Source organism: Protopterus annectens, chromosome 17.part0 (genome assembly GCF_019279795.1).
Source record: "Protopterus annectens isolate FY-2018-M chromosome 17.part0, PAN1.0, whole genome shotgun sequence".
In the NCBI taxonomy this organism is placed as follows: domain Eukaryota; kingdom Metazoa; phylum Chordata; order Ceratodontiformes; family Protopteridae; genus Protopterus; species Protopterus annectens.
The window spans coordinates 389,889,607-389,908,026 of record NC_056751.1 but is presented as its reverse complement, the minus strand read 5'-3'; the positions used below and the strand labels follow the sequence as shown (position 1 = coordinate 389,908,026).

The 18,420-nt window shown below is 46.4% G+C and overlaps 1 long non-coding RNA gene across 1 annotated transcript in view; it reads right to left on the bottom strand.

The window, feature by feature from the left end:
- Positions 1-6,346: 6,346 nt before the first annotated feature.
- LOC122791822 overlaps positions 6,347-18,420 on the bottom strand; it is a 269,279-nt gene continuing 257,205 nt past the window's right edge. The window contains exon 3 of the long non-coding RNA XR_006363203.1: positions 6,347-6,446. This is a non-coding gene — a long non-coding RNA (uncharacterized LOC122791822). The remainder of the gene's footprint in view (positions 6,447-18,420) is intronic.

The following is an 18,420-nucleotide window of genomic DNA, read 5'->3' as shown; positions in this document are numbered from 1 at the left end:
AATCCAAATTTCAAAAAGCCCAAAAGGGCAACTCTAATCTAACAAGCTGTACAATAAGGCAGGTAAGAAAAGGCCCAACAGGCTGAAGGCAAGCACTAGAGATTTACTGGGAAAAGGGGAAAAACAGAAAAATCTGCTAAACTAGGTAAATACTACGTAAATATAATAGTAGAAAGATATAAAAATGCAATGAAAAACTTGCTGAAAGTTGAAAATTCCAACAGTCAAGAGCAACGCTGGAAACCAAGAGACCCGTGCCAAGGCAAACTAGATCTGAGGTAATTCCAGCAGTGCATTGTGGTATAAGGGGCTAGGTCTCGAGCTACTGGAAAAAGTACAGTTTTGTACCTACCATAAATGTAGATGTCCGAACAGGAATGCATCTGCAGTCCTTACAAATGGGTTGTCCTGTCGTCAGGCAGCCCTTCGGTCGGCCGGATTCCAAAGTCTGGGTCTGGCCTCGGCTGGTGTCGCACTTCACCCGACGTCATAGCTGCAGTTCTTCGGGTATAAAGGCATCAGCCAACGCCATTTTCCTCTGTTTCTTGCCCCAGATGCCAGTTGCCCTCTTGGATGGCTAAATTTTGGATAAATGCCAATGTTTCCAAATAGTAGAAGGCAAACAAAAAATAAGCATGTATGTACATATATACAAACAAATACACCATAAGAGATCCCCCCCCAGCTAGCTATTAGATGGGCAAATACCCTAGGAATACCACAGAGGGGAAGGAGGGTGGGTAATCCTGACTGCAGATGCATTCCTGTTCGGACATCTACATTTATGGTAGGTACAAAACTGTACTATGTCCTTCAAGGATGCATCTGCAGTCCTTACAAATGGGTAGAATACCATAGCCAAACTAGGGGAGGAGGAAGAAGAAATTATGGTGTAATTAGGATCCCTTGGAAAACAGCAGTGGCAAACCCTGCTCGGGATCTAGAGTATAAAGGTAAGTTATAATGCTTGGCAAATGTATGCACGGAGGTCCAAGTAGCAGCCTCTATAATGTCCTTGGTAGCCACTCCTCGTAAGACAGCTGTGGTAGTGGCTGTAGCCCTTGTAGAATGAGGCCTTATGTTCTGTGGAGTTTGCTTTCCATGGTAGGAGTAACAGAATCTGATGCAATTTCCTATCCACTTGGAGATTGTCTGTTTTGAAATTGCTTTTCCTTCCCTTCCTGTTGCATATGCTACCAGAAGCTGGTCAGTTTTTCTATTGCCCTTGGTTCTGTCCAGGTAGTAGCGCAACTGTCTATGTACATCCAAAGTATGCAGCAGTCTTTCCCCCCTGTTCTGTGGATTGGGGAAGAAGGTAGGTAGGTGGATAGCCTGGTTTAATAGTGGAGGCAGCGGAACCTTGTCTGAAAAGAGTAGCCAAAAGTTCTAAAACTGCCGTCACAGGGGCTGTGAAGGGATCTAGGTTATGTGACTGGGCCCAGATAGCAAATCTTTTCCATTTACTGGAGTATATCTTCTTAGTGGAAGGCTTGTGGGAAGAAGAGAGGATATGTACCACTTCCGGTGTAAAGGAAAGCTGTCCGACTAAGGACGGAAGTGGAGAAGCCAGGCAGTGAGCTTGAGGGTTCGCAGGGATGGGTGGAACTGCCCTGACAGATGAGTCAATAGGTCTGGAACTGGGTCCAGAATCAAAGGACCGTCCATAGTATATCTCCGGAGAAAGGGGAACCAAACTTGACGGGGCCAGTGTGGTGCGATCAAGATCATTTTGCTTCCCAAAGAAATGGCCTTCTGAATCACTCTAGGCAGCAGAGGAAACTGAGGGGAAGGCATAGAGCAGACCGGGGGGCCAATCGTGGAATAGAGCGTCCCTGGGTGACTCCCCCTGAGGGGGGAATCAGAGTGAGGTAACTGCTGCACTTGGCATTGAGGGGACTGGCAAATAGGTCGCAACAAGGTAGACCCCACCTGGAGAAGATCTGAGCCGCAACTCGATCATTCAGGGACCACTTGTGAGGCATCAGAATAGCTCTGCTCAGCTATCACATTGGACTTCCCCGGAATGTGCGTTGCCACTAGAAAAAGTTGGGAAGACACCGCCCAATTCCACACTCTCATGGCCTCTCTGCAAAGGGGATTGGACTTGGTTCCCCCCTGTTTGTTCAGGTACCACACGACTGACATGTCGGAAAGAATTGAAATAGTGCCCTTGGGAAGAGAGCTGTGAAGTGTTTGCAACGCTAGTAGCACCACTCATCTCCAGAACATTTATATGCAAGTGTACCTAGTGTTCCTGCCACGTGCCTTGGACCATTCTGCCCAGATAATGCCCCCCCCCACCCTGTCTGGGAGGCGTCCGTGGTCAATGTGGCAGTAGGGGGCGGAGGATTCAGGGATCTCCCTTCGTTCAGATTGGGTGAATGAAGCCACCAACGCAGATCCTGTCGGCATTGTTCCGTTATAAGAATCGGATGAGACAGAGGGAGCTCTTGAAAGGACCACTGGACCGAAAGAAGCCACTGTAGTGTCCACATATGTAGCCTGGTCAGGGGTACTAATAGGATGGTGGCCGCCATGGAACCTAGTAACTGAAGAACTAGTCTGGCTTGGACCTTTTTCAGAGGTAATAAGGCCAAAACATGAGCCTGTAGCACTCTTATTCTTTCTGTAGGAAGGAAAGCCTTCATTTCTACGGAATCTAGCTCTGCGCCGATAAATGCAACACGTTGTGATGGCAGCAAGACAGGTTTTTGCCAGTTGAAAGTAATGCCTAGGAGTTGACCCAAGTTGATGGTGGCCTCCGTGGCTCGAAGTAGATGCCTGGTGGGGGCAGTGAGAAGCCAGTCGTCTAGGTAAGCAAACACCTGGAATGCTAGACGTCTCAGGTGAGCAGTCACCACTGCCAGACATTTGGTAAACATCCTGGGGGCTGTGGTGAGACCAAAGGGCAGGGCTCGAAATTGGAAATGACTGGCTCCCAGCCGGAAGCATAGGTGATTCCTGGAGGCCTTGCTTATCTTGATGTGATAATAGGCGTCCTTGAGATCGATGGAGCACATCCATACTCCTTTTTCCAACAAGGGAAAAATGGTTTGAAGAGTGACCATTCGGAACTTGGACTTCCTGACGAAGCAGTTTAAATGGCTGAGATCCAGGATGGGCCTCAAGTCCCCTGTTCTTTTGGGCACCAAAAAGAACCTTGAATAGGTTCCTGATCTGATCTGGTCTGAGGGGACTGGTTGGAGGACTCCTTTTTCCAGCAGCTTTGAGACTTCTAATGCTGCTTGGTCCCTTTGACTGGGTGGAACGTCTGGGACTCTCTTGGGTGGCGGAGGGGGTGAGATAAAGGGAATGGTGTAACCTCCAGCAATAATTCTAAGCACCCAACGATCCTGAGTGATGTTTTCCCAGGCTTGCAAATGCTTCGAGAAACAATCCCAGACTGGCTCCGGAGAGGGGCAGTCCCTCAGGGACGTTGGTAGGAGGAACCACGAAAGGACTCGTGGTCTCCTGAGTTGCAGGGGCCTCCCTCGCCCCTAGGGCGACGTCTTCCAGAGTAATTCCCCCCCTCCTCTGCCTCTGGAGGGGGGGGGGTCACCATGATGGTCAAGATAAGACTTTTGAAACTTCCTGAACCACATCTTTCCTCCCCTCTGCGCCTTGGGATAAGGTCTAGAGGGGAAGCGAAAAATGGGCCCAAACGGCAGACAAAGTCTCACCCTCTTGCTCACATCTGGTGAGTGTCTTTCACTTTGGGTCCAAAGAGGGAGGACCCATCAAAGGGAGCGTCCGTGAAGGAAGACTAAGGCCTCCGCGAAGTGACACAGGCGCATCCAGGCTTGCCTCCTGAGGGCTACGCCCGAGCTAGCTGCCCTACCCACCCCCTCAGCTGCATAGGATATGAGCCTCATGGACAAGTTAACAATAGAAGACAGGGTAGACAGCTGGGCATTGACAGTCTGGTTCACCGCCTCAGGCAAGTTACTCGACAGAGTATCTCCCAACTCCTTGAGGAGATCTCTATGGAGCCTCGTAAAATGACAAAGATAATTCAGCGACCACAAAGTAAAAAGGTAGCCGAGGACAGGGTACGCTTTCCATACCGATCATTACTCCTAGACTCCTTGTTATTAGGAGGATGAATGGAAGCAGAAGGCTCTGCAACTTCTTACTGAGTGGCAGACGCCACCACCATGGCATCTACAGGCACTCCTTTTGTCAAAAATTCTTTCCCAGGAGGCACACACAAAAACTTGTTGGGGCGGCTGGGAACCGGTTCTATGGAGTCAGGGTGTTCCCACACCCTTTGACAAATAAGGTCCAACAATTTTTCGAAGGGGGGAGACACCCAAGAGGCAGAAGATCGGGTTCCGAAGGCCTTGAGGAAGACAGACTCCTCCTCAGAGGGGGTTTTGGAGGGCCAGTCGCCTCTCTGTCTCAAAATCTCCAGGATGTCGGAGAATGAGACATCGTCGGAGGACGACTTTGGGGACCCCTCTGCATCATCGAGGTCAGTGTCTGAGGTGACAGACTCATCTGGGGAGTCTATGTGCTTCCTCTTACACAGCTTCTTTCTGGGAGGCTCTTCAGGCAAGGACTCTGAAGGGCCCTCAGAAAGCAGGGGACCACGCATGGGGGTATCCTCAGGCCTTGGAGCCCCACTGCCTGCAGATAGGGAGGCATCAGAGGCTCTAGTCGCAGTGTCTGGGAAATGAGTGGTTGACTCGAGTAATGTCACCGAAGACCTGGCCAGTGCACTCCTCATGGCCTCTAAGGCGGGTCCACCTGAATCCGAGCAGCGACTCGTCTCCAAGACCACGATCGGAACAGGGGTTCCCCTGGCCGAAGCACCAAGAGGGAGACTCGGAGCCAAAGTCTGGAGCCCCGATGTATCCCCCTCGGGTCCGACCGACGAAACCCGAGTGCCGAAACCAGCAGATGGGACCGAAAGGGTTGGAGCCGAGGTTGGAGCCTAAAAACTCAAAAGGGTTTTCGGGGCCGACCCAAGGACATCACTCGACTCAGAACACTCTGGCTCCGACGACACAGAGGTGGTCGGAGGAGGAATTATCAGAACCGACACAAGGACAGGCACCGGAGCAGAGAATAATTTCGTTAACACTGGTGACTGGAGGAGCCTCTGCACCACCTTATCCAAATCTGAATCAGACAACCTGGAGGACTTTGAGGACACAGAAGGGGGTCGAGAAGTCTTCTCTAAACGATCCAATGTGAAGCTAGGAGAATGGCTCCGAATCGGTTCCAAGACAATTGGAGCAGAGGTCGGCTCCAACACAACAGACACCTCCTTCGGCTCCGAAGGCAGTGGAACCGAGGAAGCAGTCTTCGGTACAGACAGCATCTCCTGCGGCTCCGAGACCAATGGACCTGAGGAAGGCGAAATAGTCTTCGTTCTTTTCTCCAATGGCTCCGACGAACTGGACGGAGCCGGAGATCTCTTTTTTTGTTTTAGATTTCCCGCTAGGGGGAGAAGACACCAAAGCTTCTTCCAAGGCAGGTTTTAACAGGCCCTTGAGAATCAGCTTATTTTTTTCTCTCTTGCAAGACCCTGGAACTAAACGAATAACACACACTGCAGAACTCTTGCAAGTGTACAGCGCCCAAACAGTATACACAGATGGCATGGCCATCAGTTAAAGACATCTTATACGAACATTTGGCTCACTTTTTGAACCCAGAAGGCCTATGTTCCTTCTGATCTTTGCCTGACATTTTTAAAGCAACATAAAAATGACACCAACACAAAGGGAGGAGAAGGGACTCAAACGCCCCTAAAAAAAAAAAAAAAACAAGGAGATGCACCGAACAGAGCTAAGGCCCTCTAACTTAAATGGGCCTAGCCCATCAAACACAAGTATACCACAACTACAATAATCAAAATGTCACAAAAACACCCAGACACAAAACTTAGCTATTAAAATAGCTTTCGGTTGGAAAATATTCCACAGAAAACTAAGTAAATAGTTCAATAAAGTACTTAGCCACAGCCAAGCTCGAGACTACGTCTTCACTCAACGAGCGGCAAATGAGATCTGGGGGTTTGGGCATGGTGCATCCTGGGATACAGGCTTAGCCCAGCCAATTAGAGACTTCGTGCTAGTTATAGCGGCAGAGTCAGAGTCGATACTCTGCTCCGAGCTCGTCCGTAATGAATGTAGGCGAGATAGGACCACATTACATTAAAGTTTTCCATTAGAGATTTTTAACCATCTCATGGGAAGACCTTTCATGATCTTTTTCAGACCTATAATGTCCTATGAATTCTCAGAGGAACTGTACAAAATGTTTACATCTGTATAAATGACAAAAAGAAAAATGCCAATAAAATTTTAAACTAATATTTTTTATTAAAATGTATACTTGCGTTTCAATGTAACTGGAAGGTGTGCGAGAGACATTTTCTAATCGTTCTTGAAGAGCTGCCAAAGCTTGTGGATTCTGCATGACTTGATCTGCAAGATTTTCTATAAAGACAAAAAAATAAGTCAGATGTTGCAACTAGTTTTTATCCATGTTACACACTCACTGCTCAGCTATAAATGCAATTTCAAATGCTCTGACGTGCAATGTAACCCTTACTATTCAGCTCCCTCAATTTTAAACCCCCCCCCCACAAACTTCAATACACACAAAAAAGCACTCCCCTTTTCCTTTAATATTTAGTTTTACAGAAACCCAAAACACAGCAGCATACTAATAAGATTAACAATTCAGCTAGAAAGAACCTCAACAGGACTGCACCAACACCCATACTGCTTGAAATGCTAGAATATCAGACATGACAAAAAGCAACAAATGCTAAACATCAAAAAACAAACTAATACGTCAAAAAATGACAAATTAATTTAATGCAAACTGAGACGGATCAGAAGTTCAAATGTCTACAGAGCACTGCCTAGAGAAAAAAAAAAGAAGTTATGTCTTACCATAACATTCCATCTGTGTTGCAGATCTTCATTCATTACTGTTAGGACTTCGGTTCAGTCCTCGGAACAGACACTGCTGTTACCAAGCTTGCACCAGCCAAAAACACTCAGTTAAGACCTACCCACAGATGCCTCTCAGTCTCTTCAGATGGAGTCTGCCCACCATTATAGTATAGAAGTTATAATAGTGATAGGAGGCTCTGTCTGAGCAGATACCTTAACTAAAAGGAAATACTTGCGTCCACCAGGAGTCCAGGCAGGGTGGAGGGACGGCAGGAAGTAATGAATGAATAAAGATCTACAACACAGATAGAACATTATGGTAAGACTACTTCTTTATCTGATTATGTAAATCTTTATTCATTCCTTACTGTTAGGACAGAGTCCCCAGCTACTTGAGTCCTGGGTGGCCCTACGGAAGGACATTCCTGAGCACCATAGAACCAAAAGATGCTTGTCCCCTGGAGGCCAGATCCAATATGTAAATCAGTGATAAAGGTATGAGGTCTTGACCAAGTGGCTGCTGCGCAGATATCCACAGAGGTTCTGGAATGAAAAGCCACTGAAGCAGCCATCAATCTAGTAGAGTGTGCCTTTATTTTGGAAGGTAAGGACACTGTTCTGATGGTAGATGAAAGTAATGGCATTTCTGTGCAAGATGACAGTCCTTTTGGAAACAGGCTTACCCAAATCTGGGTCCTGCAAAGGCCACAAACTCAGTTTTTCTGAAAGATTTATTTTTGTACAAATAGAAACGAAGTTGCCTATGAACATCAAGGGTATGCAGAAGGTATTCCCCTCTACATGAATGGTGAGGAAAGAAAACCGGTAGGTCAGTAGACTGATTAACGGAAAAAACAGAAATGACCTTGGGCAAAAAGGAGGGGTCAGTATGTAGGGACACACTTTCCCTATGAAAAATCAAGCAAGATCTCTTGACACTCAAGGCCTGCAACTCAGATACTCTTCTCGATGAGTGAGGTAAGGGCTACTAGAAGTAGAGTTTTCAAAGATAAAATTTTATATCACAGGAGTTAGAAGGCTCGAAGGGAGGATTTGTTAATGTCTGAAGCACCAAACAAGTCCCATGACTCTACAGGAGGTTTGACCGGAGGTTTAACATGTAATACTCCCTTCATAAAGGTTTTGCACAGTCTGTGTGACATAGCCTAGTACCAACCTATGAACCCAATCGGCCCTAGGGGCCTATAAAAGCTTAGCCATAACAATTCCCTGGCTATTTCTTCCCACAACATTTACTTTCCTGGACCCCTGTCTAGCAGGGCGACTAACATGATCCCCAGGGAGAATTTCCTTTCTCCCATCCAATCAAAGTTCCTTTTGAAATGTATGGGCAGTCTATTCCAGAGTCTGGGGAGTCCTGGGTCAGAAACCTATCCCCCCAGCATGGTTTTGTTTATTGTAATAAGGTTTAAATCCCTGGAGAGTGTGGCTCTGAGGGATTGGGATTTCTTTAAGTGGAGCATGTCCAACAGCTCTGTGTAGGACATGGCCTTGTGTGTTAAGCAGAGATCACCATGGAAAAGGGATCGATGTTCTGTTCTTTGGCCCATCTATAAAATCTAATCCACTTACTAGAATACATTTTCCTGGTGGAAGGTTTGTGCAAAGTCAGAAGAATCTCGAACAGGGGATGAAATATCAGGTAGCCTGGCAATCATCGGAAATGGAGAAACTAAGCTGTGAGCTTGAGGCTGTGGATATTTCGGTGAAGTAGTCCCCGAGGATGACAAACCAGAACCTTGGGATTGATCCAGGATCCACAGGCTGTGGAATCAGGTGAGGTCATAGGAAAGGGAACCAGACTTGGCGGGGGCAATGAGGATCACTCTGCTTCTCAACCTTTGAGCTTTCTGGAGGAATTTTGGGATGAGGGGAAAAGTACAGTTTTGTACCTACCATAAATGTAGATGTCCGAACAGGATAGCATCTGCAGTCATAACAAATGGGTTGTCCTGTCGTCAGGCAGCCCTTCGGTCGGCCGGATTCCAAAGTCTGGGTCCGGCTTCGGCTGATGTCGCACTTCACCCGTCATCTCTGCTGGTCTTCGGGTATAAAGGCATCAGCTGACGCCATTTTCCTCAGTGTTTCTTGCCCCAGATGCCAGTTGCCCTCTTGGTAAGCTAAATTTTGGATAAATGCCAATGTTTCCAAAAAGTAGAAGGCAAACACAAAAAATAACAATGTATGTACATATATACAAACAAATACACCATAAGAGACCCCCCCCCAGCTAGCTATTAGGAGGGTAAATACCCTAGGAGTACCACAGAGGGCAGGAGGGTGGGTAATCCTGACTGCAGATGCTATCCTGTTCGGACATCTACATTTATGGTAGGTACAAAACTGTACTATGTCCTTCAAGGATGCATCTGCAGTCATAACAAATGGGTAGAATACCATAGCCAAACTAGGGAGGAGGAAGAAGAATTATGGTGTAGTTAGGATCCCTTGCAGTACAGCAGTGGCAAACCCTGCTCGGGATCTAGAGTATAGAGGTAAATTATAACGCTTGGCAAATGTATGCACGGAGGTCCAAGTAGCCGCCTCAATAATGTCCTTGGTTGCCACTCCTCGTAAGAAAGCTGTGGTAGTGGCTGTAGCCCTTGTAGAATGAGGTCTTATGTTCTGTGGAATTGGTTTTCCGTGGTAGGAGTAACAGAATCTTATGCAATTTCCTATCCATTTGGAGATTGTCTGTTTGGAAATTGCTTTTCCTTCCCTTCCTGTTGCATAGGCTACTAAAAGCTGGTCAGTTTTTCTGTCACCTTTGGTTCTGTCCAGGTAGTAGCGTAACTGTCTATGTACATCCAAGGTATGCAGCAGTCTTTCCCCTGTTCTGTGGATTAGGAAAGAAGGTAGGTAGGTGGATTGCCTGGTTTAAAGACACTCTGGATACCACCTTAGGCATAAATGTAGGATTAGTTCTCATGGACACCCTATCTTGATGGAAGATTAGGAAAGGTTGTACTGCCATTAAGGCCTGTAGTTCGAAACCCTCCTTGCTGAAGTAATTGCCAGTAGGAAAGCAGTTTTCCATGATAGGTGTTGAAGATCTGCTGTTGCTGCTGGTTCAAATGGAGGGAGTGTCAATTTTCTAGCACAAAGTTCAAGTCCCATGCTGGTAATGGTGGTTTCCTAGGAGGTTTTACATTCTTGATCCCTCTGAGGAACTGCCTGAGTAGAGGATGCGAAAAGACAGGTGGATCAAGCTGTATTCTGCTGAAATAGCTGATGCATGTATCTTGATGGAGGAATAGGACAGGCCTGTATGTAGAAGCTCTGCCAAGTACTCCAGGATGTTAGCAATATCTATGTTCGACACATCTTTTCCTCTTTCAGTACTCCAAATGACAAACCTTTTCCATTTTCCTGCATAGTTCCTTCTTGTTGAAGGTCTGCGGGCTTCAAGGATAATGTCTTTAACCCTTTGGGATAGGTCTGGGTTAGTTGCTGCTATGTGATGTTCCAGGCAGTCAGTTGCAAGGTTTTTAGGTTTGGGTGCATGATGTTGTAGTTGTTCTGAGTTAACATCAAAGGCATCAGGGGGTATTGACCACATTCTCCCCTGAGACATGCTCCTCAGCAATGGATACCAGTGTTGTCTTGGCCAATTCAGAGCTATCAGGATTATCCTTGGGCGTTCCTCTTTGATTTTCAGTAGTACCTTGTGCATCAAAGGAAGAGGTGGAAATGCATATGCTGTCAGGCCTTTCCAACTGAAGGATAGAGAGTCCACCCTCCATGCAAGTGGGTGGTATGTCCTTGTGCAGAATTTTTTGTGCTGGTGATTGAGTGGGGATGCGAATAGGTCTATTTGTGGCATTCCCCATTTCTTTGTGATGGCCTTGAAGATGTCCGGGTGTAGCATCCATTCGTGAGCATCCGAGGTGGTTTCTGCTTAACATGTCTGCTAGGGTGTTTTCTTTTCCCGGCACAAATATTGCCTGTAACTGGATGTTGTAGCTCAGAGCCATATTCCAAAGGTCCAGAGTCATTCTGCATAGGGGGGGGTATGAATGAGTGCCTCCCTGTTTGTTGATGTACCACATGACTGTGGTGTTGTCTGTCCTTATCATTAAATGGCCTTCTTTGAGGAATGGTCTGAATTTCTGGACTGCTAGTTTTACTGCCAGCATTTCTTTTTGGTTTATGTGCAGGTGCAGCTGGTCTGGAGTCCACAATCCTTGGATGCATTTGTCCAACATGTGCGCCCCCCCCAGCCTAGGTCTGAGGCGTCCGTTGTGATGGTTTGGCTTGCTTGAAATTTGTGGAAGGGCAAGCCTGGGTTTGACTGGCATGCTTGAGCCCACCATAGGAGCTCCTGTTTCAGGCATGGGATTAGTGGGATTTCGGTTTCTAAGCTGTGCCTGTGTTGAGACCATAAATTCTTTAGGTACCACTGTAGCTTTCTCATATGTAGTCTGGCATGTGGGACCAAGATTATGCATGATGCCATGAAGCCCAAGGCCTGCAGTACTTTTCTTGCTGTTAGTTTGTTCTGCTTTGTTAATGCCAAGAAGTAAAGAGGAGTTGTTTTGTTTTTCTGCAGTTAGGAATGCCATTTGTTTTGCTGTGTCCAATTCCGCACCCAAGAATGTTCTTGTTTCGGATGGTGTTAGTCTTGACTTTGTAAATTGACTGTGTATCCCAGGGCTTGTAGTAAGCAAATGACTCTTTGTAAATCTGTTGTCAGCTTGCTTTGTTGTCCGCTTGTAACAGGCAGTCGTCCAGGTATGGATAAATTTGGATTCCCTGTAGCCTGCAGTGAGCGATTACTGATGCCAGGCATTTTGTGAATACTCTGGGCTTAGTAGATAAGCCAAAGGGCAATGCTGAGAATTGATAATGCTCTGATCCTGCAAGAAATCTGAGGTATCTTCTGCAATTTGGTCGTATGGGGACGTGCAGGTATGCCTCCTTGAGATCTAGAGTTACCAGCCAACACTCCTTGCCCAGCATGGGAAGAAGTTGCTGTAGGGTCAGCATTTTGAATTTTGGGACAATGATGTATGTGTTTAATATGGACAGGTCGAGAATAGGTCTCCAACTTTTCTCTTTTCTTGGTACTAGGAAGAGTCTGGAGTAGAATCCTTTGCCCTGTTCTGTTATTGGTACTCTTTCCACAGCTCTTATCTTTGTTAATTGCGCTATCTGCTTTAGAGCTTCTGTTTTTTTATTTGGAGGTAGGTTTGGCATTCCTCTTTTTACTGGTAAAGTGTGGAAGTGGAACCTGTAGCCTTGGTCTATGGTTTGCAAAATCCACTTGTCTTTTGTGATATAGTGCCAATTTTTCAAAAATAAGGCTAACTTTCCGCCTAAAGGTGCTGTTATTTGCTCCCTGGTAGGCGGTGTCAGAGCCAAGTCACTGTGATTGTCCTGTTGCAGTGGCAGTGGTTGTGTCTGTGCCTCGGTTATTGCCTTGCCACTGTCGTCCTCTGTAGGCACCTCCTCTGGATTGATTTCTGCCTCTAGAGCGTCTATTCCTACCTCTGAGATTTTGAGGAGTCTGGAAAGGACCAATTTTTGGCAGGCCAGTTCCTGCTAAACCTTGGGGGCTGAACCTGTAAGAAATCCTTAACTGTTTGTACAGATTTTGCCTTCTCTTCCATTTTCTTCATTACTTGCTGAGCAGGTGTACCAAATAGACTGGCCTTATCCATAGGAGCATCTAACAGCTTTGCTTTAACATGATCCGGCAAGACCTGTTCTTTCAACCATGCATGCCTTCTTATCACTGTGCCAGTCATGGCTGATCTAAATGAAGCCTCCAGTGCATCATAGCCACATTTTAAAGAATGGTTACTAACCTGCTGAATGTTATTCACCATTTCTAAAACATATTTCTTATCTAAGGAGTCATCAGTGGACAGCTTCTTAGTTAACTGATCAAGCATAAACTCTTGGTATTGGATCATATGAAACTGACAGTTTAAAGCTCTAGCTGAGAGAGTAGCAGAGGTGTAAACTTTTTCCCCCATCTCTCTAAGGACCTGGATTCCCTTTCAGAAGGAATAGGGTTTTTGCTGAGGTCGAGGCTACTGCCTTAGGCCCCTGGGATATAGTCTCAGGATCTGCAAGTGGGGCCTTGTATAGGTGGTGATGAGTGTCTGGCACCCTGTAAAATCTATCTGGTTTGGCAGGGGCTGGAGGTAAAGTATCAGGAGCAGTGCAAACATCATTAAATGCATTATCCACAACAGGCAGTACTGGAGGTATAGCTAAGGGCCTATGTTGTGGTAAGTGCAGGAATGTCCTAAGCCTTTTCTTGAATCTGATAAATCTTGTCCCTGCCATTGGAATTGTTCTCTCATGGCATAAAGACAAAAATAAGTCAGATGTTGCAACTAGTTTTTTATCCATGTTACACACTCACTGCTCAGCTATAAATGCAATTTCAAATGCTCTGACGTGCAATGTAACCCTTACTATTCAGCTCCCTCAATTTTAAACCCCCCACAAACTTCAATACACACAAAAAAGCACTCCCCTTTTCCTTTAATATTTAGTTTTACAGAAACCCAAAACACAGCAGCATACTAATAAGATTAACAATTCAGCTAGAAAGAACCTCAACAGGACTGCACCAACACCCATACTGCTTGAAATGCTAGAATATCAGACATGACAAAAAGCAACAAATGCTAAACATCAAAAAAACTAATACGTCAAAAAATGACAAATTAATTTTTTAATGCAAACTGAGACGGATCAGAAGTTAAAATGTCTACAGAGCACTGCCTAGAGAAAAAAAAAAGAAGTTATGTCTTACCATAACATTCCATCTGTGTTGCAGATCCTCATTCATTACTGTTAGGACTTCGGTTCAGTCCTCGGAACAGACACTGCTGTTACCAAGCTTGCACCAGCCAAAAACACTCAGTTAAGACCTACCCACAGATGCCTCTCAGTCTCTTCAGATGGAGTCTGCCCACCATTATAGTATAGAAGTTATAATAGTGATAGGAGGCTCTGTCTGAGCAGATACCTTAACTAAAAGGAAATACTTGCGTCCACCAGGAGTCCAGGCAGGGTGGAGGGACGGCAGGAAGTAATGAATGAATAAAGATCTACAACACAGATAGAACATTATGGTAAGACTACTTTATCTGATTATGTAAATCTTTAGTCATTCCTTACTGTTAGGACAGAGTCCCCAGCTACTTGAGTCCTGGGTGGCCCTACGGAAGGACATTCCTGAGAACCATAGAACCAAAAGATGCTTGTCTCCTGGAGGCCAGATCCAATATGTAATCAGTGATAAAGGTATGAGGTCTTGACCAAGTGGCTGCTGCGCAGATATCCACAGAGGTTCTGGAATGAAAAGCCACTGAAGCAGCCATCGATCTAGTAGAGTGAGCCTTTATTTTGGAAGGTAAGGACACTGTTCTGATGGTAGATGAAAGTAATGGCATTTCTGTGCAAGATGACAGTCCTTTTGGAAACAGGCTTACCCAAATCTGGGTCCTGCAAAGGCCACAAACTCAGTTTTTCTGAAAGATTTAGTTTTGTACAAATAGAAACGAAGTTGCCTACGAACATCAAGGGTATGCAGAAGGTATTCCCCTCTACATGAATGGTGAGGAAAGAAAACCGGTAGGTCAGTAGACTAACGGAAAAAACAGAAATGACCTTGGGCAAAAAGGAGGTGTCAGTATGTAGGGACACTCTTTCCCTAGGAAAAATCAAGCAAGATCTCTTGACACTCAAGGCCTGCAACTCAGATACTCTTCTCGATGAGTGAGGTAAGGGCTACTAGAAGTAGAGTTTTCAAAGATAAAATTTTATATCACAGGAGTTAGAAGGCTCGAAGGGAGGACTTGTTAATGTCTGAAGCACCAAACAAGTCCCATGACTCTACAGGAGGCTTGACCGGAGGTTTAACATGTAATACTCCCTTCGTGAAGGTTTTGCACAGTCTGTGTGACATAGCCTAGTACCAACCTATGAACCCAATCGGCCCTAGGGGCCTATAAAAGCTTAGCCATAACAATTCCCTGGCTATTTCTTCCCACAATATTTACTTTCCTGGAACCCTGTCTAGCAGGCCGAGTAATATGATCCCCAGGGAGAATTTCCTTTCTCCCATCCAATCAAAGTTCCTTTTGAAATGTATGGGCAGTCTATTCCAGATTCTGGGGAGTCCTGGGTCAGAAACCTATCCCCCCAGCATGGTTTTGTTTATTGTGATAAGGTTTAAATCCCTGGAGAGTGTGGCTCTGAGGGATTGGGATTTCTTTAAGTGGAGCATGTCCAACAGCTCTGTGTATGACATGGCCTTGTGTGTTAAGCAGAGATCACCATGGAAAAGGGATCGATGTTCTGTTCTTTGGCCCATCTATAAAATCTAATCCACTTACTAGAATAAATTTTCCTGGTGGAAGGTTTGTGCAAAGTCAGAAGAATCTCGAACAGGGGATGAAATATCAGGTAGCCTGGCAATCATCGGAAATGGAGAAACTAAGCTGTGAGCTTGAGGCTGTGGATATTTGGGTGAAGTAGTCCCCGAGGATGACAAACCAGAATCTTGGGATTGATCCAGGATCCACAGGCTGTGGAATCAGGTGAGGTCATAGGAAAGGGAACCAGACTTGGCAGGGGCAATGAGGATCACTCTGCTTCTCAACCTTTGAGCTTTCTGGAGGAATTTTGGGATGAGGGGAAACAGGGGAAAGGCATACAGCAGACCCAGGGGCCAACTCTGCTTCAGAGCATCCCTCAGTGACTCCCCCTGAGCTTCTGCATTTGTTGTTTTGGGGAGAAGCAAACAGGTCGCAGCAAGGACTGCCCCAACAGCAGAAGATCTGATCCGCTATTATAGGATTGAGGGACCACTCGTGTGGCATCAAAATGTTCCTGCTCAGATTGTCTACAATAAGACTGGAACTCCCGGGAATGTGCGTTGCTATGAGAAAGCAGTTGGAAGCCATTGCCCAGTGCCAAATCCTCTCATGGCTTCCCAACACATGGTGTAAAAGACCTGGTTCCGCCTTGTTTGTTGAAGTACCAGACTGACATGTTGTCCGATTGAACTGCAATGGTCCCGGAAGGAAGGTGTGTGGAACGCTTGCAATGCTAAGAGAACTGCCCTCAGTTCCAAGACATTTATGTGCAAATTGGCCTTCATGGGGACCAGGTGCCTTGGACAGTCTTTCCCTGGAAATGCCCCCCAACCATAACAGGAAAGCGTCCGTGGTCACCGTGGCCCTGGGTTGGGGAAGGCAGAATGGTCAACACCAAAGATTTGTTGCTGGCTTCATCCACCATAGCATTTCTTTCTTGCAAAGGTTTGTAAGGCATATCACGTGGTCGAGTGGGTGGGTAAGATCGACCATTGTGATGAAAGGAGTCACTAATAGTCTCATGTGCAACCTCGTCAGTGGTACTAAGATAATGGTTGCTGCCATACAGCCCAATAATTTTAGTACAAGGTGTGCTGGTACAAATGTCTGTGGAAGGAGGACTTAAATCTGACTTCTTATTTTTGAAAGTCTGTGAGGAGGAAGGGAAGCTTGACAGGAAGTCATGTCGAAGATTGCTCCAATGAATTCCAGTGCTCTTGTTGGACATGTGATTTGTCCATGTTGATCGTGACACCTAGGCAAAGAGCAAAGCCTCAAGTGTAAGAGACCGAGATTGAGAAGATTCCTGGTTGTGGCAGTAAGGAGCCAATAGTCTAGATATGGAAACACCTGGAATCCTTTTAGTTGGAGATGAGCTACTACGACTGCATACACTTGTGAACACTCTGGGGGCTGTCGAGAGACCAAAGGGCAGTACCCTGAACTGATAGTGAATGGCTCCAAGCTGGAAGTGGAGAAATCTCAGGGAGCGTTTGTCCATCTTTATGTGGTAATACGCATCCTGGAGGTCTATAGAGCACATCCAGTTGTACTTCCCCAGAAAGGACAGAATGGACTGTACCGTGACCACTCGGAATTTTTGAGGTTTTCTGAATTTATTTAGTAAGCCCAGATCCAGGATTGGTCTCCAGTCCCCTGTCTTTTTTGGCACTAAAAAGAACCTAGAGTAAAACCCGGATCCTCTGGTCTGGTGGGACTGGTTGGATGACTCTTTCTTAGCAGCTTTTCGATTTCTAAGGCTGCAGCCTCCTGCTGAATGGGTGGAACTTTGGGGATTTGTTTTATTGGTCTGGGAGAGTAAGGTCGAATGTGATACCATAGCTTCTGGATATTATTCTCTGCACCCACGCATCCATTACGAGTTGTCAGGCCTGTACGTGCAGAAAAAAATCTAACCTTGACTGCTTCCAGAGGAAAGCAATTAGGCTGCTGTTCACGTGCGCTTGAAGGATTGCCCAGAGAAGGAATCTCTAGCACCCTTGTTGCATGGACCCCCTCTGCCCTGAAAGGGGAGTCTTCCGGATGAGTTCCACCCTCTACCTCAGGGGGATTGCTCATCATGAGAGTCACGAAAAGATCCTTGGGACTTCTTGAACCACGATTTTCCTCCCCTCAGATTCCTGGAGTAGGATCTCTGGGGGGGTGGAAAAACGAATGCCCACAGCAGACAAGGTTTTCTGTCCTTCTCACTACGAGATAGTGCCTCTTACTTTGGGACCAAAAAGGGAAGATTCGTCAATAGGCGCATTAACAAGAAGATTTAAAGGGTCCGAGAAGTCAAACGCATCCAAGCATGCAGTCTCATGAAGATGCCCGATGCGGCTGCTCGAGCTGCCCCGGTAGTGAGATCAAGCACATCGAGGATTTAGAGAGATGGATTACAGGGTAGCTAGCTTAGAAGCAACAGCATCACGCACCTCCTCAGGCAGTACCAACCGCCAAAGAGGGTAGGTCTCTTTGGAGGCGAGTAAAGTGTGCCAGGTAATTCAGCAACTGAATGGCAATGGTCGCTGAAGCATAGGGCCGCTTCCCCAGTCTGTCCATAGCTAGAGACTCCCTGTTCGGGGGGGGATGAACAGTGGATCTATCTTCTGCCAGTTTCCTCTTGGTGGCCACCACCACGACCATAGAATAAACTACCAGCTGTTTGGACCAGTTGGGTTGGTCTTCAAGAGTGGAGAAAATTTAATTTGGCCTCCAGGGGACAGGTTCTATGTTGTCCAGGGGCTTCCAGGCACACTGCACAATAAGTCTAAGGAGCTCATCCGCAGGTGGGGTCACCCAAGAAGCAGATGGTCACGCACAGCAAGCCTGCAAGTACACAGATTCTGCCAAACGGTTGGCGGGCTTCCAGTCTCCTCTCTGCTTGAGGATCTCGAGAATGTCTCCAAATGAGACATCTTCCAGAGGAGACCATGGGGACCCTTCTCCCTCATCGCAATCGGCGTCATGATGGATTCCTCAGGGGAATCAAGATGCTTCCTCTTGCAAAGTTTCTTCCAGGGTGGCTCCCCAGTGGGATCTTCTGAGGAGGACACAGGAGAGAGAGTTTCCTTCAAGGGAAGGTCTTGAGGCTCCCGTGCTCAAGATCCCAGAGTAAGGGGTCGGGACAGCTGCATGCTAGAGTG